Source organism: Enhydra lutris, unplaced genomic scaffold, assembly GCF_002288905.1.
Source record: "Enhydra lutris kenyoni isolate GAN:26980312 unplaced genomic scaffold, ASM228890v2 scaffoldscaffold10, whole genome shotgun sequence".
NCBI lineage: Eukaryota > Metazoa > Chordata > Mammalia > Carnivora > Mustelidae > Enhydra > Enhydra lutris.
The window spans coordinates 25,747,599-25,757,122 of NW_019154094.1; positions in this window are offsets into that span (position 1 = coordinate 25,747,599).

Here is a 9,524-nt window from a genome sequence, read left to right on the forward strand (position 1 = left end):
ACTTCTATAAATGGTTTCCAAATGTCACTAAATAAATCAGTTCTGTCCTGTTTGTGGCACCCCACTCTCTTACGCAATTTCATCTGGATCATCAGCATTCTGCCCACTGGCTGCAAATTCCCTGAAGACTTCGGGAGAGTGAAATAAATGCCTGGCTCTCTCCTCAAATTTCCCTGACCCATGGTTGCATTGCCTCAGGGTGGACTCCTAAATTTATGAAGCAAGTGTTTCTCTACAGCCAAAATTTCCAGCCTCTCTTGCTTTTACCAGATCCCAGAGAAGCTCAAATTACAAGCAGATAATTACTATTTTATCTTAATTGTTTTATAAGCCATCTCAAAATTACAAAATTGAATTCATTTGACTTGGGCTTAATTTCAAAGATGAATTAATTCTCTATACTTATACTTCCAAAGAGCAAGAGGATGTTAATACACTCCTACTAATACAGCTACTACACTAAATATCACCATTACTGCTATTTTCACCAGCACTGCTACTTACTACTGCCACTACTATTGCTACTGTTGTCACTATAATGTTTATTACTGTTGCTACTACTACTGCTATTAATTTTATAGCCACTTGGGAAACCTGGATGGCTCAGTTGATGAAACGACTAGATTTTGGCTCAGCTCATGATCTCAGACTCATTAGATTGAACCCCAAATTGAACTGGTGTTCGTGTTGGGCTCTGCCTTCAGCAGAGGTTCTGCTTGAGATTCTCTCCCTCAGACCCTCTTCCTGTGCTCTGTCTCTTTGCCAAATAAATAAATAAAATCTTTTTAAATAAATAAAATAAATAAAATCTTTTTTAATTTATAGGTAAATAAAAATTTATCAATAAATTTTAATTTAAATAAAAATTTATTTATAGATAAATAAAAAATATTTAATTTATTTACTTGACAGAGAAAGAGAGAGAGCATAAGCAGGGGGAGCAGCAGAGGGAGAGCCAGGTCCCCCACTGAGCAGGGAGTCCAATGTGGGACTTGATCCCAGAACCCCAGGATTATAACCTGAGCTGAAGGCAGATGCTCAATGGACTGAGTCACCCAGGTGCCCCTAAATAAATAAAATCTTTTTTTAAAAATTGTATAGCCACACCACCAATATTTTTTGAGCACTTAACATCCCTAAGCCTGGGATAAGTGCTTTATATCGGATATGTCAGTTTCTGCAAAAAACAATCTTTTAAGATGGATACTTTCATGAACCTCGTTTTACAGATATTAAAACCAAGGCATGGCATTTGAGAGCTGGGGCTCTTAGGCAGTGTCCTCTGTTACTTCCTTTCAGTTCAGCAGAAAGGGTATCTCAAGTCTGTAGCAGAGTGCAATCACATAGCACAGAAAGCAAGATCACTTTGCTGGTTGGTGCAGATAAAAAATGGCAAACTCTGGTAGACTGTAAGTTATATAATCATTGACAGCAATACTATTATCATCAAATACTTATTCAGAATGTTGACTTTGTAAGGATTCCTGGATCAAATTGGTTTGGAGAAAGCTAGAGAGATTGACTGATTTGTCAGAGAGAGAGAGCAAGAACATGAGCAGTGGGGGAGGGGCAGAGGGAGAAGTAGGCTCGCTGCTGAGCAAGGAGTATGATGCAGGACTTGATTCCAGGATCCTGGGATCATGACCTGAGTCAAGGCAGATGCTTAACTGACTGAGCCATCCAGCATGCCAGCTAGAGAAGTTTCTTAACCCAAAGTTTAGAACATCCCAATGAGAATTATGAATTTCTTTTTTTTTAAAATAAGGATACTAGAATTTAAGTGAAAATGAAGTCACCCAAGTAATTTGAGAAAATTTCAGGAAATAAATAATCCAGTCTTTAAACAAATCACACATCAGTGTGAGCCACCTATTATTAATTTTTGGTAAACTTTTAAGATAATTGTGAATTTCTAAATTGAGAAAATTGTCTTTTCCAAACTGATGACCACAAAAACTTTTTACCACAGGGCACATTATAAGAGTAATGTTCCTCAGGGCACCCGGGTGGCTCAGTTGGTTGAGTTTCTGACTCGGACTTTGGATTAGGTTATGATCTCAGGGTTGTAAGATCAAGCCCCACATTGGGTTCTATGCTCAGTACAGAGTCGGCTTGGGTTTCTTCCTCTTCCCTCCCCCATTTGCATGCTCCCACATGCTCTCTCTAAATAAATAAATAAATAAAATCTTTTTAAAAAGTAATGTTCCTCATAGTGCATTTTGTGACATGTTGATCTAATCAAGTCAAATAAAGAAATCAAAATGTGTGTGTCTACATAGAAAAAAAAAAGGCTGGAAAGAAATACTCTAAAATGTTACAAACCCAAGTGGAGACATTACCAGTGTTTGTATTCTGCTTCGTTTTTTGATCCAGCCTTTTCTATATTTCCAGAGTAACAAATAAATGCTGCTTTTACATTTTTAAAACACAGATAATAACCCCAGATAATCTTTAAGTCAATTTCAGAATAACTGCCTGAATCTTGTTACTTGGGCTATCAATAACCTGCTAACACATAAAAAATAAGTGCACGTATATTTCCTTACACCACACACAAAAATAAACTCAAAATGGATGAAGGACCTCGATGTGAGAAAAGAATCCATCAAAATCCTTGAAAAGAACATAGGCAGCAACCTCTTCAACCTCAGCCACAGCAACTTCTTCCTAGAAACATTGTGAAATGCAAGGGAAACAAGGGCAAAAATGAACTGTTGGGACTTCATCAAGATCAAAAGCTTTTCCACAGCAAAGGAAACAGTCAACAAATCCAAAAGACAACTGACCGAACAGGAGAAGATATTTGCAAATGACATATCAGATAAAGGGCTAGTATCCAAAATCTATAAAGAACTTATCAAACTTAACACCCAAAGAACAAAGAATCCAATCAAGAAATGGGCAGAGGGTCATAGGGAAGCTCTATTTTTAATTTCTTAAGGAATCTCCACACTGTTCTCCAAAGTGACTGCACCAACTTGCATTCCCACCAACAGTGTAAGAGGGTTCCCCTTTCTCCATATCCTCTCCAACACACGTTGTTTCCTGTCTTGCTAATTTTGGCCATTCTAACTGGTGTAAGGTGGTATCTCAATGTGGTTTTAATTTGAATCTCCCTGATGGCTAGTGATGATGAACATTTTTTCATGCGTCTGATAGCCATTTGTAGGTCTTCATTGGAGAAGTGTCTGTTCATATCTTCTGCCCATTTTTTGATATGATTATCTGTTTTGTGTGTGTTGAGTTTGAGAAGTTCTTTATAGATCCTGGATATCAACCTTTTGTCTATACTGTCATCTGCAAATATCTTCTCCCATTCAGTGGGTTGCCTCTTTGTTTTGTTGAGTGTTTCCTTTGCTGTGCAGAAGCTTTTGATCTTGATGACCCTGCAATTTCACTACTGGGTATTTACCCCAAAGATACAGATGTAGTGAAAAGAAGGGCCATCTGTACCCCAATGTTTATAGCAGCAATGGCCACGGTCACCAAACTGTGGAAAGAACCAAGATGCCCTTCAACGGACGAATGGATAAGGAAGATGTGGTCCATATACACTATGGAGTATTATGCCTCCATCAGAGAGGATGAATACCCAACTTTTGTAGCAACATGGACAGGACTGGAAGAGATTATGTTGAGTGAAATAAGTTAAGCAGAGAGAGTTAATCATTATACGGTTTCACTTATTTGTGGAGCAAAACAAATAACATGGAGGACATAGGGAGATGGAGAGGAGAAGGGAGTTGAGGGAAATTGGAAGGGGAGGTGAACCATGAGAGATTATGGACTCTGAAAAACAATCTGAGGGTTTTGAAGGGGCAGGGGGTGGGAGGTTGGGAGAGCCAGGTGGTGGGTATTAAGGAGGGCACGGATTGCATGGAGCACTGGGTGTGGTGCAAAAACAATGAATTCTGTTACGCCGAAAAGAAATTAAAAAAAAAAAAAAAGAAAAGAAATGGGCAGAGGACATGAATAGACATTTCTGCAAAGAAGACATCTAGATGGCCAACAGACACATGAAAAAGTGCTCCACATCACTCAGCATCAGGGAAATACAAATCAAAACCACAATGAGATATGACCTCACACCAGTCAGAATGGCTGAAATTAACAAGCCAGGAAACAACAGATGCTGGCAAGGATGTGGAGAAAGGGGAACCCTCCTACACTGTTGGTGCGAATGCAAGCTGGTGCAACCACTCTGGAAAACAGCATGGAGGTTCCTCAAAAAGTTGAAAATAGAGCTACCCTATGACCCAGAAATCACACTACTGGGTATTTGCCCTAAACATACAAATGTAGTGATCCGAAGGGGCAGGTGTACCCAAATGTTTATAGCAGCAATGTCCACAATAGCCAAATTATGGAAAGAGCCCAAATGTCCATCAACTGATGATTGGATAAAGAAGAGGTGGTATATATATATACAATGGAATACTATGCAGCCAGCAAAAGAAAAGAATTCTTGCCATTTGCAATGGTGTGGATGGAACTAGAGGGTATTATGCTGAGCAAAATAAGTCAATCAGAGAAAGACAATTATCATATGATCTCCCTGTTATGAGGAATTTGAGAGGCAACGTGGAGGGGTTAGAGGGTAGGGAAGGGAAAAAATGAAACAAGATGGGATTGGGAGGGAGACAAACCATAAGAGACTCTTAATCTCACAAAACAAACTGAGGGTTGCCAGGGGGAGGAGGGTAGGGAGAAGGTGGTGGGGTTATGGACATTGGGGAGGGTATATGCTATGGTGAGTGCTGTGAAGTGTATAAGCCTGATGATTCACAGACCTGTACCCCTGGGGCTAATAATACATTATACGTTAATAAAAAATAAAAAATTAAAGAAAAATAAATAAATGCAGGTCTGATCAGACACACAGAACAAAGTGCTTTGATCCTTAAATCATCAGCATCTTTTAAAACAACCCATTCAGGGGCGCCTGGGTGGCTCAGTGGGTTAAACCTCTGCCTTCGGCTCAAGTCATGGTCTCAGGGTCCTGGGATCGAGCTCCCTATTGGGCTCTCTGCTCAGTGGGGAGCCTGCTTTACCCCCCCCTTTCTGCCTGCCTCTCTGCCTACTTGTGATCTCTTTCTCTCTGTCAAATAAATAAATAAGTAAAATAAAATCTTTAAAAATAAAATAAATAAAACAACCAATTCATATTTTTCTCTGGCATTTGTAAATGCAGCAGGCAATGTCAAGATTGTCTTTTTGGATACCATAGCAATATGATATCCCCCAACTACTTTGATAAAAGTCCACACTCTCAAATGCAGAGATATTCTGAAAACTTAAAAACTAAGAGCAAGGGCGCCTGGGTGGCTCAGCGGGTTAAGCCGCTGCCTTCGGCTCAGGTCATGATCTCAGGGTCCTGGGATCGAGTCCCGCATCGGGCTCTCTGCTCAGCAGGGAGCCTGCTTCCCTCTCTCTCTCTGCCTGCCTCTCTGTCTACTTGTGATCTCTGTCTGTCAAATAAATAAATAAAATCTTAAAAAAAAAGAAAAAAACTAAGAGCAAGCCCAAGATTTCTTGATGGCTGTCAATAACACATTCTGCTTTAAGGAGATTTCTTCCATCAAGTTGCACATTCATACTTGGTTAAAAGCAAGGGTGACAACAACATCGTGACTGTACTTAATGCCATTGAACTGTATACTTAAAACTGTTATGTATATTTTACCACAATAACAAAAACTAAGGGTAGTGAAATACATTTAGGTAGCATATTTTATTTTGAAAGATCCTCACAACTTTCAATATTTAAAAGTGTGTTCACAGGGATGCCTGGGTGGCTCAGTTGGTTGAGTGTCTTGCCTTATCTCAGGTTGTGATCTCAGGGTCCTCGCACGGAGCTCCACCAGGGTCCCTGCTTGGCGGGGAGTCTGTTTTGCCCTCTGCCCCTCCCCCTGCTTGTGTTCTCTTTCAAATAAATAAATAAAATCTTTTAAAAATTTTTAAAAAACAGAAGTATGTTTACAGAATTGTTTATTACAGTGACCTGGAAACAACCTAAATGCTCAACAATGGGGGAGTAGTCAAAGTATATCTTATTCTTATCACCTAATACCTCAAAACCTGTTTTAAAAATTGATATAAAGCTGTTATTATGGAATCTTATCTATAATTTATGGAGTGATAAATGCCCGTTATTAAATGGCACAATGTGTTCAACTTAAAAAGTGTATTAATATAATCCACCTATATCTATTATATATATAAACATAGAAAAAATCTGGTGGGATCTTTATCAATATGAAGCAGGCATCCTTGTTTTCTTCTTTACAAATTTCCAAGTTATTTAAATTAGGAGGTGCATGTATACTTTTATGATCAGAAAAAAATAAACATTAAACCATATTTTAGTTGTGTATTAATATATAGGTAATATCCTTTTAGGGGTTATTTTTCAACATTAAAATGTAGGCCATTCTCAATGGGCATTATCATAGAGGGGCCAGCATGGCCCCCTGGTTTACTATATTTTTAGTGAGAACTTAAGAATAGGTTATATGTGGGGCACCTGTGTGGCTCAGTTGGTCAAGCAACTGCCTTCTGCTCAGGTCATGATCCTGGAGTCCCGGGACTGAGTCCCACATCGGGCTCCCAGCTCCATGGGGGGGTCTGCTTCTCCCTCTGACCTTCTCCCATCTCCGGCTCTCTCACTCTGTCTTTCTTTCTCAAATAAATAAATTAATTAATTAAAATCTTTTAAAAAATAAGAATGGGTTATATGTGAAACTAATATAACATTGTAGATTAATTATACTTAAATAAAAAATAAAGTATGAAAGAAAAAAACAACAGGGATAATTTTTTTTAAAGGAAAAAACAAAAAGTGAACTCAGGGAGTTTATGTGGGGGGAAAACCCAGCAAAATCAGTATTTTGAACATGTGTTAACTGCAGATTAAGTTAATTTATAGATTTTGATAAACTTTTAAAATAATGCTATTTAAGATGTTCAGAAAAATGAAATACAACTTCTCTTTCAAAATAGTTACAAAATATAAAACGAAAAATGTACAAAAATAAAAATCTTAGAAATAAATAGTATATTTATAGGAATGAACCATAAGATAAACTCCAGCTGGACACAGAGTGTATTTCTGAATGGAACATAGAACTGTGATATTTGGAATATGGCATGATTCTAGGACTCCCACATTTGTTTAACAGAAATTCCAGAATAAGAGAATGGGGAGAATGATGATAAAGCAGGATCTGAAGAGAAATTATTCCTTATTTTCCAAAAATGAAGCAAAATTTAGGTTCTCTGAGTGAAAATGTTTCCAAAACTGAGCAAAGTGGGTTTCAAAACATTTAAAACCATCTACAATTTTAAAACAGCTGCACCTCGCCATACTTAGACAACATGTAGTAAAACTAGAGAACTTCAGAGAATCTACCAGAGAGAAAAAACATTATCTGCAGAATAACAAAAACTAAGAGTCACCGTAGACATCTTATTCATAGCAATGGGTGTCAGCAGTTAATAGAGTAATATCAAAATATGTACAGGCAAAAGAATCACCAAATTCAGGGTAGTAGCTTTCTCTGGGCAGAGAGAGAGAGGAGTAAAAGCAAAAGGTAACCTAGGACCTTTACATTAATGATGATATTTGACTCATTCAAAAACTATCTGAAGCAATGTTGATGGGCAGGTAAAATGGCTCAGCCACTCTAAACAGTATGGCGGTTCCTCAGAACATTAAAAATGGAACAACTGTATGATCTAGCAATAGTACTTTTAGAAGAATATCCAGAAGAAAGTAGGATCTCAAAGATATATTTAAACATAAACATCTATGTTTATGACAGTCTATTCACAATAGCCAAGAGCTGGCTGTGAGCCAACAGATCAATGCTCATCAACAGATCAATGGGATAAGCAAAACGTGGTGTATCTATCTATCTATCTGTCAATATAGATATAGATAAAGATATAGATATCTAATGGAATATTATTCAGCCACAAGGAATAAGGAAATTCTGTCAAATGCTGCAACATGGATAAAACTTCAGGACATTATGCTAAGTGAAAAAGCCAGTCACAAAAAAACTCAAATACTGATACCGTATGATTCCACTTTATGAGGCATCTACAGTAGTAATATTCATAGAATCAGAAGGTAAAGTGGTTGTTGTTAGGGACTGGTGGGGAACAGGAAGGGGGGAGCTGTTTGATGGGTACAGAGTTCCATTTTTGTAAGATGAAAAATTCTGAAGATGATTGCATAAGAGCATTAATATACTTAACACTATTGAGTATTCACTTTAAAATGGGTATAATAAAACAATGGTTAAGATACTAAGTTTTATATTATGTGTTTATTCCCACAATATAAAAAATATCTGAAAAATTATTGAATGAAAAATATTTAAAGTAATTAGATGATCAAGATGTGCCAGCTTATATTTATCAATATTTGCAAGTGACATATCTGATAGAGTTAGTATCCAAAATATATACAGATCTTATAAAATTCAACACCCCAAAAATGAATAGTCTCATTAAAAATGGGCAGATGACATGAATATTTTTCCAAAGAAGACATACAGATGGCCAACAGACACATGAAAAGGTGCTCAACGTTACTGATCGTCAGGGGAATGCAAATCAAAACTATAATGAGATATCATCTCACACCTCTTGTAATGGCTAAAAGCAACAACATAAGAACTAATAGGTGTTGATGAGGATTTGGAGAAAGAGGAACCCTCTTAGGCTGTTGGTGGGAATGCAAACTGGGGCAGCCACTCTGGGAAACAGTGTGGAGGTTCCTCACAAAGTTAAACACAGGTCTACCCTATGACCTGACAATTGCACTACTAGGTATTTACCTAAAGAATACAAAAATACTAAATCAAAGGGATACATGCATCCCTACGTTTCTAGCAGCAGTCTACACTAGCCAAATTATGGAAATAGCCCAAGTGTCCATTAACTGATGAATGGATCAAGAAGATGTGGTGTATGTACAATGGGATATTACTCAGCCATAAAAAAGAATGAAATCTTGCTATTTTCAATGACGTGGATAGAACTAGAGAGCATTATGCTAAGTGAGATACATTAGTCGGAGAAAGACAAATACCATATGATTTCACTCATAGGTGGAATTTAAGAAACTAAGCAAATGAGCAAATGTTAATGAGAGAGAAGCAAACCAAGAAACAGACTCTTAAGTATAGAGAACAAAACTGATGTTTACTGGGGCGGTGGGGTGAGGGGATGAGGGAAAAAGGTGGTGGGGATTAAGGAGGGCACTTGTGGCGAGCGTCAGGTGTTATATGGAAATGTGCAGTCACTGTGTTGTACACATGAGACTAATAACACATTGTACATTAACTAACTGGAATTTAAATAAAAATTAAAAAAATGAAATTCAGTTGGTATCTCAAACAAACATATCCGATATAGGAAACAAAGAGATTCTATTCATTTTTTCTAAATTTTTTCTATTTTACAAAATCAAAAGCCACTTCTTAAAAAGGTTGAGGGTATTAAGTCTACCAATGGAA